The sequence below is a fragment of the Urocitellus parryii genome, chromosome 2 (assembly GCF_045843805.1).
Source record: "Urocitellus parryii isolate mUroPar1 chromosome 2, mUroPar1.hap1, whole genome shotgun sequence".
Classification (NCBI taxonomy): Eukaryota; Metazoa; Chordata; class Mammalia; order Rodentia; family Sciuridae; genus Urocitellus; species Urocitellus parryii.
Genome location: NC_135532.1, coordinates 16191316 through 16210726, shown reverse-complemented (window position 1 = coordinate 16210726; position 19411 = coordinate 16191316). Strand labels below are relative to the sequence as shown.

Sequence of the window (19411 nt, the reverse complement as noted above, 5' to 3'; positions counted from 1 at the left end):
AGTTGAGGTTGAAGATTATTGCTGCTGGGATTAGGGTGTTCCTGTTGCTTGTTCCCGTTGAGTTCTCGTGAGATTCAAATGGGATTTTGGAAAAAGCCTCGTGGAGTAGGTGAAGTGTGCGGCAGAACGAGACTGCCCCTGAACGTGTGTGGAGGCTGGTGTGAGATCCGGAATAAAGAATTGCTGTTTGAACCTACAAAGCTGTGTGGTGGCTCGTGATTCTGTGCCAAGCCGAGTCATTGGCACTTGGCTTCGGCACTGGAAATGGAAAGTCTAGGAAAACCAGAGGGCCAATAATAATTTAGACCATGATCATCAATAGCACTTGGCATTTGTTCTTGTGTGGTGTCTACATTCATTTTCAACTTCAAGCTTGTGAATTTTATGGTGGCATAAAGTTCAAAGAGAAACAGTAATTTTTTTAAAAATGCCCAGAGAAAAAACAAATGCAATTTTAATGAAATTTTTTAGAAAAATCATGAAGTATAAGCTATTGCTGCTATACAGAGGCTCTCTAAGCATTACCTGGGAACTTGTTGGGAGATAAAAATGATCGGGTCCCACCACACATGCACTGAGTCCCAAACTCTGGGAGTGGAGCCCAAGACCTGATGTAAAACACCCTACAAGTGATTCTGGCCAAGTTCAAGGAGCCCATTTCTTGGTTAACACCTCCCCGTCTCACCCAAATGAACCAGTCTTTCTAGTTGAAATCAAAATCATCAGCATTTAAACACCACATTTAAGAGAAATTCTGAGTGAGGAAGAACTCTCAGTTCACCACCCCCCCACCCCCCAAAAAAAAAAAAAAAAACTCAATATTGCATTTCTCTGATTTGATTACTTGGGGGTGGGAAGATGCCCATGAGTCATGAGTCCAGCTGGGAGCATGATTACTAGCATGACCAATAGGTGGGGCTACTGTGACAGTCACTTAATGTAGAAAACTCACAGGGTTCCATGATCTAAATATTGCAGATGAGATGTCATGTTGTTTCAGGCACCAAGTACTGCTATAAATACACTAGCAAATGCTAGTGCATGAGTCAGCTTTGCATTATAATAAAAAACCTGACACAGGCAACTTATGAATAAGAGGAGGTTGATTTAGGTTACAGTTTTGGAGATTCATTGGCATGCTGCCTCTGTCAACTGAGTTCTGGTGAGGACCTCATGGCTGATGGTAGATGGCAGAGGCAAGATCACATCTCCACCCAGGAGATTGGTGCCCTACAGTCCTTTAGGAGGGCATATCCACATTGACCTAAGGACCAATATGACCACCCTGGACACCAAGCCTCCCCTGCACAGTGGGATTGATCAAAACACACTGGAACCATAGAAATAAATAGGAAGTTTATATTCAATTTTATGTTTTAAAAAATATTTTAATTAAGGATTAATTCATGTTATTATTCATGCTAGTCTAGCATATTTGAGAAGTTTTTCAGTGTTTACCATCAGATCCCTGGGAAGCATAGCAAATGATAACAACTGTCTGGCAAATGCTCCTAGTATACATATAGTGAAAAACAAATTTCACCAAAATGTGTCATATATGTAAATTCTCCGTAAACTGTCTGAAAGCTATATTTATCCTATTGAAAGTAAGAATTAAGCAGATTTTAACAAAAGGACTAATATGATTGAAAACACATAGTGTCTTCTGGTCAATAAATTTGCTGTATTACGAATGTTTACCAGGACATTTACAAATAAGAGAAGAGATCCTAAAAGAAAAAGGAGATGCACATTCTACTACTTAATGTGCACTTGGATTTCAGATATCTGATTCACATATGAGCAGGTTGCATTCCTGGTTAATTTTTTTCAGGAAGACTCTGTTACCAATGACAGATCAGTCACTATCTGTGGATGTTGCCCTGTGTTCTCATGACCTGATGTCCTGCAGATTGTGTTGGGATTTTAATCTACGAGGAAGCTAGTTCTTTGTTGTTGATGTTGTTTTGTTTATTTGTTTTTGTTTGTTTGTTTGTTTTTGTACTGTAGATAGAGTCCAGGGGCATTATACCACTGAGTTGCATCCCCAGTCCTTTTTATTTTTCATTTTGAGACAGGGTCTTGCTAAGTTACTGAGGTTGGCCTCCAACTTGCCATGCTATCCAGCCTGCTGAGTCTCTGGGATGATAGATGTGTGCCACCATGCCCAGCTTGCAGACATATTTTGAAAAGTTAGGAACTTGAATTGGAAGGCCTTCCAGAAAATCGATTCTGAATCAATCTTCCCTCCTCCTTTTCTCTCTCTCCCTCCCTCCCCTTCTTTCTTTTTTTTTTTTTTTTCATTTTTATGCAGTTGAACGCAGGGCCTCACACATGCTACGCAAGTGCTTTTCCTCTGAACTACCTACATCTCTAGGCAAAGGATCAAAAATTAAGGAGCTTTGTTTAAAAAAAAAAAAGAAAAGAAAAAGAAAACACTCCACAATTTGTGCAGTAAATGTGGGAATCTTTCCTTTTATAAAGAAAGAGAGGGCTGGGATTGTGGCTCAGCGGTAGAGTGCTCGCCTAGTACAGGCAGGATCCGGGTTCAATCCTCAGCACCACATAAAAATTTGTGTTTAAAAATTTGTGTTAAAAAATGTTAAAAAGAGAGAAAGCCAAATGGATATATGTTAGTAGAAGTATATTTTTAAAGATAGAAATTTCTCCATTTTTACTTTGCCATTTTAATACTTCAGTGTTTTAGGCATTGGACACTTTTTAGCATGGAATTATGTTTGCAAAATGTCTTCAGCCTAACCATCACATCACTAATAGACTTCACATCTGTTTATTTTCCCTGAAATATGAGCATTTTGACAGGAAATACTGTTGATAAGTTTTAATAGGAAAATGGCATTCCAAGCATATGAAAGGATATAAAATAAAAAATCATGTTAAAAGATAATAAGGCTGGGCATAGTTTTCCATTGCTGTTAGGATTCAGAAGGAATTTCGCAACAAAAAAGAAGTGAAATCTTCCTCCTTTCTCTACCTTTCCCCCAATAGCACCAACTTTTCTCTCCTTACTTTGATGCTAAGAGTCCACTGGCTTGAAGGTCAACCTGGCCCCAAAGTGGAATCTATCGTTTTTTTTTTTTGTTTTTTTTTTTTTTTTTTTTTTTTTTTAAAGGGGTAGAGGAGCTGTGAGGGTTAAGGAAGGACTGAGACACAACACTTGTTTGATTTTGTGGTTGGGAGCTTACATTTGCTTCTGGCTTTGCCATTCTAAGAGGAGCTTAAGCTTTTTCATCTTAAGTCCGGAGGCACCATCTTAATTTAAAATGTATGAGATTTGCCCTGTTGTGCTGGTGCATCAGTTTCTGTTCTCAACAAAATCAAGGCTCCTAACTTTTTCCCACACAAAGGGATGAATTGTGAATACCAGGTGAATTTCCACTCATCAACATCCCAACAAAACCAAACAAAGAGAGGTAACTTTGAAAGCCAATGTAGGTTAGCATTAGAAAAGAGATGTTTACTTCTGGTACTAGTGATAGCCTGGGGTCCTGATTGCTTCCCTTTTTTTGTTTAATAGCTTTCACCAGGAGATGGCCACCGGGGGTCTGTTGAAATGCAGATTGTGATTCTCCTCCCCTGAGTTGTGATGTGAATGTCTGCATTTGGAGCAGCAGATGAAGAATGCTGCTGACCACGGCTGTCTTTGTCTCCAAGGGCATACAGCTCCCAGGAAGAAGGGGCCTTTTGATACCTTCTCAGAGGTTACCTGGAACCAAGGCAGGACACCAATTGAGGGCAGATGTTATTTCCAGTACAGTCTTCATATACACCAAGGTCGATCTGAACCTTGGTTTCTTCTTCTACAATTTGAGTAACTTGGAATTTCCTTCTATAGTGTTTTATGATTCTGTTAGGCCCTAAAGAAAGACTCAAAATGAAGTGAGTGAGGGAATGAATGGATTTTGAATTTATCCAGTAGTGGTCTTCCTTCTATTGAGGGACTGTGGGTGTGGATATGTGAGTCATTTTAGTAGCTTTAGGCAAAGCAGAAGGTGCCACGTGTCATCTAAGAGAGTGAGTAGGGAGGAAGGAAATATGGTGGACTGGCAAGGCAACATTCCACCTGCTAATTTCAGGTTAGAGAATGTGAATTGAAGTGGAGCCCAGTCAACAAGGTTGAGCTTTTTGTCTTCAGTGGTCACAACAGAGAGGGACTGCGTGGTAGATGGAAATGAATTTTCTGAGTCTCCGTTTCCAGTTGGTTTTGATAGTTGTAACTGGGTACGTGTTCACAAGGCTGGCGGTGAGGTCATGAGAGACTGAAGAACAAAGAAAAGGTGATAGAAGTCTGGGTTGTGTTACCCAGTGGTTAGTACATCCCAGGAGGATCACTGACATGGGAACACTAGAAGAGACTGGCCAGCAGTCAGGGAGTGAAATGCTTAAAAATATGATTTTTGAAAGGGTAACTGCTGTCAGCAATGCCAAGGTCCAGATAAGCCTGCCTAAGTCACGGACTGTCACTTCCCTGCTCCCCGCAGTTAGGGGAGTGATGGAGGTGTATAAAAGAGGACCAGCACTTACTGCTTTGAAGATGTGTTTTCTAATTGGGACCAGATTTAAAACTGACATAGGTCTTCTGTGAACCCAATTACTTCACTTGAACATGTGTAAATGACATGCTAACATGTTCCAATATTTGACAGAGCTAACTGAAGTTTCAGCCAAACAGGTGATAAGAAGTTAAATTTTAAACCCTGGAAAATTAGGTCAGTCAACCGTGTAAAAACAAGACTTAATAAGCAGCAGATGACATTTTGTCCAACTCCATTAGATTTTGCAGTGCGAAGAATTATAGGGAGTGCAAATCATGTACTTGCTGTGCTGTGAAGGGCTGCATGGCTTCTCCCCGCAGACCTGCTACACCTTTGCTAGAATAAGCACCTGTGGCTACAGGTCAGGTCATTTGGAATGCGAATCCACAACAGAGGCAGTCATTTAGCCAACACAAAAACAGAGTTGAAAGGGTTAGGTTTCACTAAAACTCTACGTAGTCTATCTTAGAATAATATTTTACCACTTCATGCCTAATTGTTGAGCACCTTACCAGCTACAAAAATCTGTTCTTTCTCAACACTGAGTCCACACTTCAGTGAACTTGAACAAATGTTCCTGCTAATCTAGACAGATTTTATGAAGTCCCCATCTCTTGAAGTTAAGTAAGGTTGTAATGGAATACATGGGGTGAAGATATAACTATTATAGTTGTGTTACATATTTTAAGACACTGCCTTCACCATCTCCTCTTTAATCCTCTTTCAAGGCTGAGTATTCATTGGGTGTTTACAGGATATTTACACACACACACACACACACACTCACACACACTCACACACACATACAATGCCAGTTACAGGTGATAAGTTCTGCTCCTTCACAGGTTGAAGTATAACGTTACAGAAGCACAAGGAGGCAAGAATAAAAAGCAAGGTTTATTTAAAAAGGGCCCACATAGACTTCTCCCAGGAGGGAGAAGGGGGCCATAGCTGGTATCCTGGTATCCCCAGAAGTGAGGATGTTCTGTCCTTTTTATAGGTTTTGGACTCCCTTTGTTCTCCTGCTCTCTTCCCCTTATCTCTCTCCTTCCTACATGCAGGACTAGGCCCAGGAGATGCTTGGTAGGATGGCCAAAAGGTGAGAAGCAGATGGGCTGGAGGGGCCAAGTTGTAGTGATCTAGGCTGGAAGGATAATTAACAACTCTCTGTAGGGAGGGACAATCCCTGAGACAGGTTACCTTAGCAACCATTGGAGCTGAGAAAGGTTGTGTAGATAAAGGTGGAGGAAGGGCTCTGAAGGAATTAACATTTCAATTCCTCCATTCTCTGGATGCCTACCTGCCTGTCTAATTCTGGCTTCAACACCATAATCAGTGGTTAAAATTCTTCTTCTTCTTCTTTTTTTTTTTTTTTTTTTTTGGTACTGGGGATTGAACCCAGGGTTCCATAACCACTAAGCCACATCTTCAGCCCTTTTTATATTTTATTTTGAAACAGGGTCCCACTAAGTTGCTGAGGCTGGCTTTAAACTTCTGATCCTCCTGAGGTGCTGGGATCATAGGCAAGCATCACTGCACCAGCTCTGATCTTATTTCTAGGTAGACAACTTCATTTTTAAAAATCCATATACTAAGTTGTATCTATTCCTTTAAGATTAGATACTCCTGTGGTATATGTCATGAATTTATCAAATATGCTCTTATCATTTAGTAGCAAGGACAAGATATGAATTGGTCTAAATTTACAAAATGAAAATACTGACAGCTCACAGAGAGGTAGATGAAGCTGTCACAGTAGAAGGCAGTTGGATTTGGGGTCAGACCAGCTGAGTTCCTAACCTTCTCTGTGACTGTAAGACTCTGGTTCCCAAAGCAGTGACAGAAAGGCCTCCTCTAGAGCAGTTCTGACACTACAGACCCTGAATGCAAACCATCCCTCAGGGGGCCGGCTCTGTACTCAGTGCCTGACCTTATGGGGAGCTCTTTACAGTCATGATTTTGGGTCACATTACCCTGGGCATTGAGGAGGCTTCCTGGACTTAGCAGGCATCATTTCTTCCTTAGAGAAATCACTGTCAGGAGGAAAAATTTAACTTTCATATACTCTAGCATATACATCCTGAATGTTGAGCCCTGCAGGGCAGTGGCCAGGCTGTTGTGGGTACCCAGTGAATAAGATAGGCAAGGCTCTCCATCTCCTGGAGCTGGCCTTCTGAAACCTTGATTTCTTTTCTTTTCTTTAATTCTAATTTGTTATGTAGGACAGCAGAATGCATTGCAACTCATATTACACATATAGAGCACAATTTTTTATATCTCTGGTTTTCCACAAAGTAGAGTCACACCATTCGTGTCTTCATACGTGTGCTTAGGATAATGATGTCCATATCATTCCACCGTCTTTCCTACCCCTCTGTTCCTTCCCCTCTCCTCCCTCCCCTTTGCTCTATCTAGAGTTCCTCTAATCCTCCCATGTCCCGCATCAATACCATTATGAATCAGCATCCTTATATCAGAGAAAACATTCCGCATTTAGTTTTTTGGGATTGGCTAACTTCACTTAGCATTACATTCTCCAACTCCATCCATTTACCTGCAAGTGCCATGATTTTATTCTCTTTTAATGCTGAATAGTGTTCCATTGCGTGTGTGTGTGTGTGTGTGTGTGTGTATAACATATATATATTACATTTTCTTTATCCGTTTATCTGCTGAAGGGCATCTAGATTGGCTCCACAGTTTAGCTATTGTGAATTGTGCTGCTATAATCATTGATGTGGCTGCATCCCTGTAGCATGCTATTTTTAAGTCCCTTGGGTATAGACCGAGGAATTAAAATCAAGTATCAATAAATGAGATGGATTCAAACTAAAAAGCAAATTTTTACCACACACACATCAGATAGAGCACTGATCTCTAAGATATATAAAGAACTCAAAAATCTTAACACCAAAAAACAAATAACCCAGTCCATAAATGGGCCAAGGAACTGAACAGACACTTCTCAGAAGATGTTATACAGTCAACAAATATATGGAAATGTATGTTCAACATCTCTAGCAATTAGAGAAATACAAATCAAAACAACTGTAAGATTTCATCTTGCTCCAGTCAGAATGGCAGTTGTCAAGAATACAAACAACAATAAGTGTTGACGAGGATGTGGGGAAAAGGCACACTCATACATTGCTGGTGAAACCTTGATTTCTTGTCCATTGTGGTGACCTGCAATTTACATTGACTGTTATTACTCATATTTATATAAGTAATGTTGGCTCTATTCTTCAGGTGTGGTTTATTTAACAAGAATGAGGCCTGGGTGTGGTGGCACATGCAGGTAATCCCAGCAACTCAGAATGCTGAGGTAGAAGTACCACAAGTTCAAGGCCAGCCTAAACAACTTAGTGAGCCCTTAAGCAACATGGTGAGTGATCTTGTTTCAAAATAAGAAGAAAAAAAAGAGAGAAAAGAAAATGAAGACTTTAGCACTTGCCTGGCATTCAGTAGGCCCTAGGCTCAATCCCCAACCCCATGTTGGGGGGAGCTGGGGATGAAATATTTGAATCTTAGAAAGGTATCTCTTACTCAAGAGAACATATCGACTGTTGCAAAAGAACTTGAAGTAAAAGTTTTCATGAATATATTTTTACGTTACTTGCATATTATTTAATTAATTAACTTATTGGTTTGTTTTGTAGTACTGCGGATTGAGGCCAGGGTCTTACATGTGCTGGGCAAGTGCTCTACCACTGAGCTCCATTCCCAGCTCACTTGCACATTATATTTGTTTTTTCAAGTTGCTTCTAAAAGTATTTGACATTGTGACTATTTCATAAATTTATTGTGGAATTAAACCAGAAAGACTTGAGGTTCTCCATAATTGGCAAATCTGAATAGAGGGAATGTTTCCTGGCAGCTTGCATGAAAATATAAAGAGACTTAATTGAGGCTCTTCCAAGGACTGAATTGAACATTTTTGAGGAAACAGCATCTCAGAGACAGAGGAATTACTGAGGCTCCACTGTGTTTTCTAGGTCATCTCAAACAGCATCCCAAAGAGAAAGTGAAACCGTCCTTCCAGTAGAGATTAGCATCATGACAAAACTGTGTATTGTCTCAAGCAGTGGCTTAGAGCAGACATGTACAGGGGTATGTGCAATGTGATGTTTGCCAGAATAGCATTTATGATAACCCCAAATGGTACAAAAATCTCTGAGAATGTGGCCTATAAAACTGATTATGTTTTTGCAAGTTATTCCATCTATAAGCAATGTGCATGAAATATGTTTTGTTAAAATAAAGGAAATTGAATTCAAAGTGTGCACTAAAAATTATCCTATCAGCAAGAACATCAACCTAGAAAATTGGATGCAGTGATTTCTCATATTTCATATTTTAACATTTCCCAATATTATGGAACATTTCTTCTGTTCATGAATCTGCTTGCCAATGCTACAGGTTTGTATTATTTTTTAGCTTTTTGAGTTGTTTGGCAGATAGGATAGGCTAAGGATAGGTTGGCTGGATTATATGCGTTGGCATTAAATTTGCTTCAAGTTAGGGAATAGGAACTCTGAATGACACGATTATTTTCCAAATGGCTGGCAGATCAATAGAGACAAAATTAGAGGTTAGAACTCTGAAAAGGCCTAAGAAAAAACATCCACACCTGTTTGGGAAGAAAACATTTTGGCACAGACCACGCAGTGTTTGCTTCTCAGGATTGAGTGGCTGAGCAGACACCCTTGCTCTGGGTTGTCTCTGGGCTACCTCCGTCACAGGGTTACATCATGGAGATCAAATTGTCCTTCAGAGGGTTTTTTTTTTTCTAGTTTTGTGTTATTAAAATAAACATAAAGAAAAAAATTTTAAAAATGAGAAGATGGATGAATGGATAAAAAAATGTGGCTGATATACACAATGGAAATTTACTCAGCAATAAAAGAGAACAAAATCATGGCATTTGCAGATAAATGGATGGGGTTGGAGAAGATAATGCTAAGTTAGCCAATCTCAAGAAGACAAATGCCAAATGTCTTCTCTGATATAAGGTGGCTGACTCATAGTGGGGTAGGGAGGGGGAACATGGGAGGAATAAATGAATTCTAGATAGGGTAGAGGGGTGGGAGGGGAAGGGAGGAGGCAGGGGATTAGCAAGGATGGTGGAAAGTGATAGACATCATCATCCAAAGTACGTGTGTGAAGACACAAATTAGTGTCAACATACTTTATATACAACCAGAGATATGAAAAATTGTGCTGTATATATGTAATAAGAACTGTAATGCATTCCGCTGTCATTTATTTTTAAAAAATCAATTAAAAAAAGAAAGAAAATCGAGAAGACAACAGAATGTGCCTAAGGAGGTGTAGAATGATCACTTTCTGATGGGATGGTAATGTTTGGATTTGATTCCTCTTGAGTGTTTTTACAGATGGGCGTCTTTTGTAAGCTCTGAAGTCAGGTGCTGCCTAGATAGGGGAGTCCTGATGCAGGACAGCGAATTCTCTGGCCTGCTTGCTCACCCTAGTCCTACGGGGACATCTCAGTCCCAGCTCTGTTACCTGGTACTGCTCCCATTACTAGTAAACACCAAGGGCCATATCCACAGATGCCAGGCTTCCTGCCCGTCTAGTCCAGACAAATACAAAAAGAGGATGACAATTAACAATCCATTTTTTAATTTCATGTTGTTTCATTGGAGATACCCATTGGGGAATCTTACAGATTTTGCAAATGTAAGAGTTGTAAAAATCTGGAAGAGACAGAAAACATGAATGAGCAAAGTCCTTCATTGACCTTTCTCTCCACCTCAGACACTCAGCTTTATTTCTCTGACCTCCTCATGAGCATTCACCAGGCTCATCAAATTTCACACCTTGAATTCCATACATCACGGCTTCTAATAACTTCTTTCTTCCTCTTAGCCTGTTTCATTTCTTCTTCACACTCTGAATGAATGAATAAATAAGGTGCATCTCTCAGTAGTTTTAATGAGTAGTATACTAATTTACCCCCTTTGAACAGGTAATAAGGAGATTCTATTTAAAATTTCTTCATAGCTTCATTTTAATCTTTATTTACTAATTAAGATAGTTGCTTTTTCATCCTAAATACAAAGTATAAAAGTCATTAAAATAACATACACATATCATTGTGCAGTTTGTTCATTGTCTTCTACCATCTTGTCTCCAAAATATGGAAAGATTTTTTTCTATGTTCATCTCTGTGTTTTGTTTGCTGTTTTCTAATCACCTGAGATATTTGGATGTGGACACCCTGTTGTTACTTCTACTCTCAGTCACTGAGGTGCTTCAAAAAAAAAAGGAAAGATTCCTATGTCTAATTATCAAAATAAAGCACACACAACATGAAAAATAGTAAGTCTCTTGGAGAAAGCCCAGTAACACCAAAGCATACCTAAGTTAGAAGATAGAGGCACCTGAGAGAAATTTAATGACTCATAGTATAATAGACAGAATCTTCTTGGCCTGCTTCTTTCAAAAATCTGAGTCTAAGAAGTTAGAGTTTTGTCTCCTCCAGACTAAGTTGTTACCATCATATACTTAACATTCATTGTGTCTTATTGGATTTTAAAAGACATTATACTTCATGAACCAAGAAACAAAGGCCCAGAGTCTGATCTTTGTGAGGGAAGAAAAATTAGATTTTGAGTTTTTAGTTCATTTCTAGGTGGGCATTATCTGACTTCTCCTAGTTCAACTTCTTATATTTTCTCTTCTTAATTTGTATGTGAATTTTTAAAAACACAACAAAATAATGAGTCTTCAAGAAAAGTAGAGGGCTGCAATTATACCTAACATTTGTGGTAGAACACTTGCATGGCATGTACAAGACCCTGGGTTTAATCCTTAAAACTGCAAAAATTACAAACAAAAATTTTAAAAAGAGATAGAATGTGAGAAACTATTGGCAAATCTTAGCATTTATCTGATAAGGAACTTGTATACAAAATATATAAGTGATTCTTAAATGTCAGCAACAGAAAAAACAACTCCATTAGAAGTGGGCAAAAACTTAGTCATTTCTTCAACAAATATATACAATGGGTAACCTAAAAGATATTCATCATTATTGTCCAGTAGGAAAATGGGTATCAAAGCCATATGAGATTCCACTTCCTACCCACTGGGATTCAAAGACAAATGATGAAAAGGATTGGTAAGAAAGTGGATTAATTAAAGCCCTAATACATTGCTGATGGTAATTTAAATATTGTAGCTGTTGTGGGAAGCACTTTGACAATTCCTGCAAAGTTCAACATGGAATTACCACATTCCCAGCAGTTCTACTTGTAGGTGTGTACCTAAAAGAAATGAAAACAGATGTCCAACCAAAAACTTAAAAGCAAGTATTTACCACAGCATTGTTCATAATAGCCAAAGGGTGGAGTTACCCAGAATGTCAATTTGCTGGGAAGTAGATAAATAACTGTAGAGTTTTCAAACAAGGCTTATTATTAAGTCATTTTTAAAAGTGTATACTGCCAAAAAACCAAAAGCTGAATGTTTTCTTTGAAATGAGGATGCTGACTCATAATGGCGATGGGGTGGAGCATGGAAGGAATGGAGGAACTTTAGATAAGGCAAAGGGGAGGGAGAGGAAGGGAGAGGTAGGAATGATGGTGCAATGAGTTAGACATCATTATCCTAAGTACATATATGAAGAAAGGAATGGTGTGAAAATACTTTGTGTACAATCAGTGACTTGAAAAATTGGGCTCTGTGTGTGTAATATGAAGTGAATTGCATTCTGCCATCATGTATAACAGATTACAATAATTAAATAATTTAATTTTAAAAAGTGTATACTGATTTATGCTGCAGTATGGATGAACTTTTAAATCATGCTAAGGGCAAAGGGCTCATAAAAGATCATGTATTATATGCATCTGTTTATGTCAAAAGTCAACTCTACAGAGGCAGAAAGTAGATTAGTTTTTGCCTCAAGCTGAAGTGGGAGGTGGAGGGAAGTTTGGGAGAATCAGAGTAACTGCTCTTGCATATGGAGTTGCTTTTGGGGATAATGAACATGTTCTAAAATTTATTATGGTCATCATCGTGTACCCCAGAACAGTTGAGAATAGGTGGATATATTAAAAACATTGAACTACACATTTCAAATTGGTGAAGTGTTTGGTATATGAATTACATCTTAATAAAGATATTTCTTAAAATGATACAGCATGCATACACAAAGAGACAGGCTTGTTACAACCAATATTTTGATTAGTTTCTTGGTGTCTTGGAATGAATATAAAAGAAAAGAATGAGCCTTTCATATGATGTTGTAGCAATTATACCTAAATTTTATATGCCTGGTATAATAATCTCCCCCGAAAGTCTCCTACCTTTTCTAGAAAATGCTTATATTTTAAATTTTCTCATACTTTGATCATAAAGAATTACTAACATGTAAACAAAGAATAAGGATCATTATGACATATTCATGACCCCAAACATTTTCTGATTGAATTCCTTTGAAAATGTATTTAATTTGAAACCTTGAAGATCTGAACTTCTTTTTTCTGACCTCTCAATTGTCATTTAGTTCTAAATTCTAAGCTACCTCCTGAACATTTCAATTTTAATGTCTTAATTCTGTATTCCTTAACTAAATAAACCAATATACCATTGCTTAATTTTACCAATGTAGATTTGTAGTCTGTTGTAAATTTGCGCTCCAAATTAGCTGCCTCCAATGTGCCTATCCCATCAATAAAAGGAGTGCCTCTCCAAACCCTACAGATGGGATTAGGTGTAGGCAGACCCTATAAACTCACCCAGAACCAGGGACTTTGTCTTACCAGTTATCCTTGTTTTCCAGTGTGTTCTAGGCAATGCCTAAACTTCAATCTCTGGATTTTTCTATTTGATGGTTGTTCAGTCTTGGCACATTACTTAAACTCTCTGAGTCTGAAAATAGTCATTTCTTTTCTTCTGTCCTATTAGCACTCTTATGAGAACCAATTGCTATACCAACAATTTATAGGTCTCTATTTTGAAAAATTAGATGACCTTGTTAGGAAGATTAGTACATTTCACTTAGTCTTTTAACATTGTAAATGCTGAATAATTATTCCTTGTTTTAGAAAAATTACAGCCATATTGATTAACAGGGAAAACAGGACCAGGAAGATTTCAGAGTAATAAATTTAGGCTAAGGGATAATGAGGATCAGAATAATTAAAGATAAAACCCATGTGAGAAATGAAGGCTAGTTCTCAAACATGTCAATGTTGTGTCATTGAGAAAGGTAGAGAGATTTTCTAATTAATCATACATCAAATCTATACTTAAATTTGTCAATAATAATAGTTAACACATTTAGTGCACACCATATTCCACTCCATGTTTTCTTTTTTTTGGAGGGGTGTGGGCTACTGGGGATGGAACTCAGGGGCACTCAGCTAGTGTGCCACATCGCCAGCCCTTTTTATATTTTATTTAGAGACAGGGTCTAACTGAATTGCTTAGGGACTCACTGAGTTGCTGAGGCTGGCTTTGAACTCACAAGCCTCCAGCCTCAGCCTCCCCAGTCACTTGCTTCACCATGCCCTGCCTCTGTGTTGTTTTACATGTTTTAAAGACATTTACCCTCTATCATTAGGACATCCTTTAGTTAAAGAATCTCTCTATAGGTCATTTAATAAAGATGGATGGAGAATACTGAAGTAAAAATTTGGAAGAATATACAAAAAACAATATGGGGTATCATATTAATTTTGAAAGATTATTACATTTTTATGATGTAGCCCAACTTTTCAGGGGAAGTTCCATTTTGAAGCCACCATATTAGTAATAGCTAACATTTAATAATAGCTAACTATTTGATCTATGTAATGCATGGGTAGGTACCTAGTATTTACCATTGTTAATTCTTGCCTATGTCTTTCTCACTAAGGGTTTTTGTTTGTAGGTATTGAAAAGAAGGAGCAGAATTACTCGACTCATCCATCTATCTTTTATAAAATCTTTTAATGTTGAAATACAGCTTATCTACCAATTAAGTTAGGTCCAGTGGTTGAGCTGCTAGTTTCAGCTTAATTCCTTCATTTGTTCCCCTTTTTATTCAAGCAAAGTGCCATTTAATTTATGGCTTCTTTTCTCTCCCTCCAGCCTAAGCTTCTTAGAAAATAAATGAGGCTGTAAGTCCTCATTTAGCCCTTCTTAGTCCTGTGGATTCTGGCTGAGGATTTGAATCTTGTCAGTCATCAGGCTATTCCTGTAGGTCATCATGCTCTCCTTCTTCAGCTCTTATCAATTTTTCTCTTTGTAAAAACTTGTAAAGGTGTTTCCATAGGCGTTTTGATATTAGAGTCGCCACATGTTTTCAATGAGAACCAGTCTCTTAGAACACCATGGAATTCATACATGCTTTGGCAGCCGTGGAATCACTTAGAAAACAACTGGGGGCTGAGAAGGGCTGAGGAAGCCTCCTCCTGGTAGTCATGACTCACTCCATTTGGAGAGCATGGATGAGGGCCTCTGTCCCATCCTGCATCTGCTGAATGCCTGTGTTAAGCAGTGATGCCAACTGACTCCATGCAATTTCTTCACTTGGCTTAGTTTTTGATTTAGGTAAATATTAATATAGGGTCTGTTGAAATTCCTGTGGACACACAAAGAAGATATACAGTGTTAGAATTCTTTAGCTAACAAGGGATACTGCCAAATGATAAAATATTAATTCTATTACTTTGTATGCAGATATGTGAGAACTAGAAGCAATTACCCTGACTCTAATTGCTTCATAGATGAATACAATTATGATGTTACACTCATTCTGTCTGTATTCTCAGTATAAAGAAAAAAAAATCCACATAAGACAGTCAGAAATTTCATTTAAAAATAAACCTTACCAATGTGAAATATATTAAGGCAATAAACCAAGAGATTAAACTTTCATAAACAGTAAGAGCTCATTGTTTTGTAAATGAGTGTATAATAATATCTTTGCAGCTCAAATGAAACCATAAAACTGACTGGGGGCCTCACTTTTTTCGGCAAACTTTTGATTTATCTTTTTAATCTGTTCTTTGCATTGTATAGCAATTAAACATTGGAAATGGGCTCTAGCCTTCTTGCCACATTGCTCTTCTCCCATTTCACTTCTGTCATTTCTTTTATAATGACAAGCAATTTAGAGGAACAAGAAACAATTAGAATGTAAGTAGCTCCTGCTGTTACAGGTGTTTCCTACTAATGAATAAAAATGACTGGGATTATAGAAAGGTGAGATTTAAGGAAAGATCTCTTTGGGGAGTTGGAAGATTTAAAGATTTGTGGGCACAATTCAGAAATTAAGCATACATTTCCAAGTCAATTATATCAGGGGAATTTGATAGAATGTGAGTTAGCTCCTTAAAGTACCTGCCTTTGTAGGATGGCCAAATTAGATTTCCCCTTTCATACAGAAGTTCTCCAACTTCAGTGGGCATTAGAAGTGTCTGGGAAACTTACTAAAACACCTTCCTGGGCCGCAGCCCCAGAGTTACTGATTCAGTCCAACAGGACAAGAGCCAAGAACCTGCACTTTAACATGTTCTCAGGTGATGCTCACCCCGTGACCCAGGGACCACACTTTGAGGACCACTGGCCTAATAGAAGGCAATGAGTTTTACATTTGTTCTGTCCACTTTCCCTTGAAAAAAAAAAAAAAAAAACCTAGAATGCTTGACAGGAACATTCAATCTCATGAGCTATGGCACTGATATATGGTAGATTCAGGTAGCAGTAGGATCACTTGGGGATAGACATACACCGAGGATCAAATGTCTCACCTAAGGTGGTATAATTGAACCATATTGGACACTGAAGAGTAGTATTTAATTCCCTTCTAATTCAATGCTGCATTCTCTTCAGTAAGCTGTGTCTACCCAAAAGAAGTTTCTGGGACATGGATCATTCCCTTAAAGGCAACAGTTAAGAGAGTTAGAATTTTAATTATGAGTCTTAGTGGGAGCAGATGAATAACTCAGACAACACAGTAGTTATGAAATTGTTCTTTTTGGTGAAGGTGGGGGTACTGGATATTGAACTCAGGGGCACTCAAACACTGAGCCACATCCTTAGCCCTATTTTGTATTTTATTTAGAGAGAGGGTCTCACTGAGTTGGTTAGCACCTCTCTTTTGCTGAGGCTGGCTTTGAACTCAAGGTTATCCTGCTTCAGCCTCCTGGAGCCACTGGGATTATAGGTGTGGGCCACCACACCTGGCAGTAGTTATATGCAATTGAATGGGCCACCCAGAGTCATACTTCAATATAACACAGGCCAAAGGTTCTTGGAAATTAAAACCTCAATTCCAAATGTTAACAGTTTATTCATCAAAGAGTAGATTCATTTAAGTTATGAGAATGTGGTATACATGTAATAAACATGTATACAATCTACAGTCTCAATCTGTCAATTGAGAAAACTTTAAATAAAAATATAATTCTGTAATACTATACAAAATGTACTTTTCATGAAGATCACTCTTGTATTGTTTGGTGTTTATTCCAGTCTTTGAGAAAAGAAGATTCCACATGTTAATTTAATGGGTCATAGAGGAGGAGGCAGGGTGAGGTTATATAAATTTTAGGAGGCAGGATAATCTGTAAGCATGCAGAAAAAGCAGTTCTAGATGGTGTGATTTGAATGAGGGGCCTGTACCCCAAACAACTGTCCCCCAAATCACTTGTCCCATGAATGTGGGCCAAACTATTTCAAGCCATAGTTAAAATCTTAATTCCTATCGATACATACAATCTATGGTCCCTATGCCAGGCTTCAAATTTAATACATGTTCACTAGGAAATGCATATAATTGAACATAGAACTTCTCTGGAGAGCAGATTTTTCTCCCAAAAGCATTAAAGAGTAAAAATTCATTTGACAGCTGCTTATTGAGCACTTTCTGTATGTAAGACATTCTTCTTAGTGCTTGAACCAGGTCAGAACTACCAAACAAAATTGCTGCCCCTTTGAGGCTTCTCATTTGGGGAGAGGGTGTATAGGCAACCAGTAAACAGTAAAATCACCATGGAGGGACCAAAGTGGAAGCAAGCAGGTCAGTTAGGGGACATTGGCAAGTGAGAGAAGATGGAGCCTCTACTCAGGGTGGAAGATGCAGAGGTGTTGAAGAGTGGTGGGATGTCCTCCATCTTCTGAGAGCATCAACAACAGGATTTATTGGTGGTCAGGACCAAGGCTGTGAACACAAGGGCCTAGGAGAGTAAAGTTACCCATTTAAAAAGGATACATGCACCTTCCTCCTTTCTCCCCATTCCTCCAAATTAAATATGTGGGATTCTCTTCTGAGTCAGAGAGTTACCTTCTTTGCCCTGCAAAAAGTAAAATAATAAAAAAGAAGAAGAAGGCAGCTCCCAGAATCAGTGGAAGCTGAATCATTGTCATTTCTAATATTGTGAATCAAGATTAATTCATAAGATGTGATTGGTGAGTTATTTTTTAAATTAAGAATGGTTTTATATTCAGTTTGCATAATGTAAGTATCTTGCTTCAAACATTAGGATTGTAAGGGGCATGGTTTGAAATAAGGATGTCTTCTACTCTTGTCAACTTTGGGGTACAATTAAAAACCCACTGGCATCAATAAATCTAATTCTCAAGCCAGATACCCTTGTTCCATAAATGCTATGCCACTGATAGAAAGTTCCCTGACCACCACCAAGGTTTCTCTAGATGTTTCTGGCTAAATCCAGAATATTTGTGCTTATGTGTCCACACCTCTCCATTCTGCCCTGCTCTGCTAAGTCCTTGCTGTGTACAAGCCCCTTGCAGGAAGCAGCTCACGGCCTCCTTGGGACGGCTACTTGACTGCCTGTATTCTGTTGCCTGTGCCCCACACAGGTGGCAAATGGAGTTTCACTGCCTTTGTGGTTACTATACTACATGCTGTTCTGTACTGTACAGTGTTTGTTTAGTTGGACAATAACAATATCCTTCTCTCTAATGCAGAAGCCTCAGAGAAGTTCCAAGTCTTTAGGAAAATAAGAATAACTTAACTTTTACTTTTTTTTCTTGCTGCTCCTTGTCCTGTGGAAGAGCTCCTCCTTAGACTCTGCACAGACACTCAACTGGCTTCTGAATTCCTTGCCTTTGTTTTTTGACACAAGTCCTCAAAGCTCCCCCTTCTTTTCCTTCCCTGTGTTATCAGCTCAGGCCTGTTACACACCAGTGTTTGCATCAGACACAGCAGAACGCTTCATCATAAGAAAGTGTTGTTAGAACAATAGTTACAGAACATTTGGAAATATTCAAAGTCAAGGACCTCTGAATTCTGCATGATTTCTGTTTCATTATATTTTCATATGGCCATCTTTCTACCAGATTTCTAAATTAAATGTAGCAACCCCACCCTTGGGTTACAGGTTCTCCTGGATGTCCACCCAAACCCAAATAGAATAATAGAGGTTTAAGCATATGATAACTTCAACATGAAATGACTTCAGCCTTGGCTTAGAGGTTGTTTTAGTTTGGATATGACTGCTGTTAGATTTTAGGATGTCCATTAACAATATGGCCAGCTTCAAAATGAAGACAATAAGAGATGAGATTTCCTTGTGGGAGAGCTAAATTAGTTGATAATTTGCGATTGTGCTACCTTTCAGGGTATGGCCTGTAATTAAGCCCCACACACGCAAAAAGCCATTAAACAAATGTGATCATTCTGACTCAATCTCTTGAAATGAAAAAACTGAATATTAGTGCCAAGGTCCAAAGTCAAGAGTGCAATATTTTTAAGTATTGCAAAACATTTTTTTTTCTCTTGGGGGAAACATAAGCTCATGCCTAGGTCTGTAAAATCCCACAGCAGGATATATGACAAAAGATGGAATTTGCTTTAAGTTTTTATTCATCTTATT

At 38.4% G+C, this 19411-nt stretch overlaps 1 protein-coding gene across 2 annotated transcripts in view; it reads left to right on the top strand.

Annotated features, from left to right (window-relative positions):
- Window positions 1-19411, top strand: part of Gpc6 (glypican 6) — a 1039564-nt gene that overhangs the window by 477567 nt on the left and 542586 nt on the right. The window lies entirely within an intron of this gene.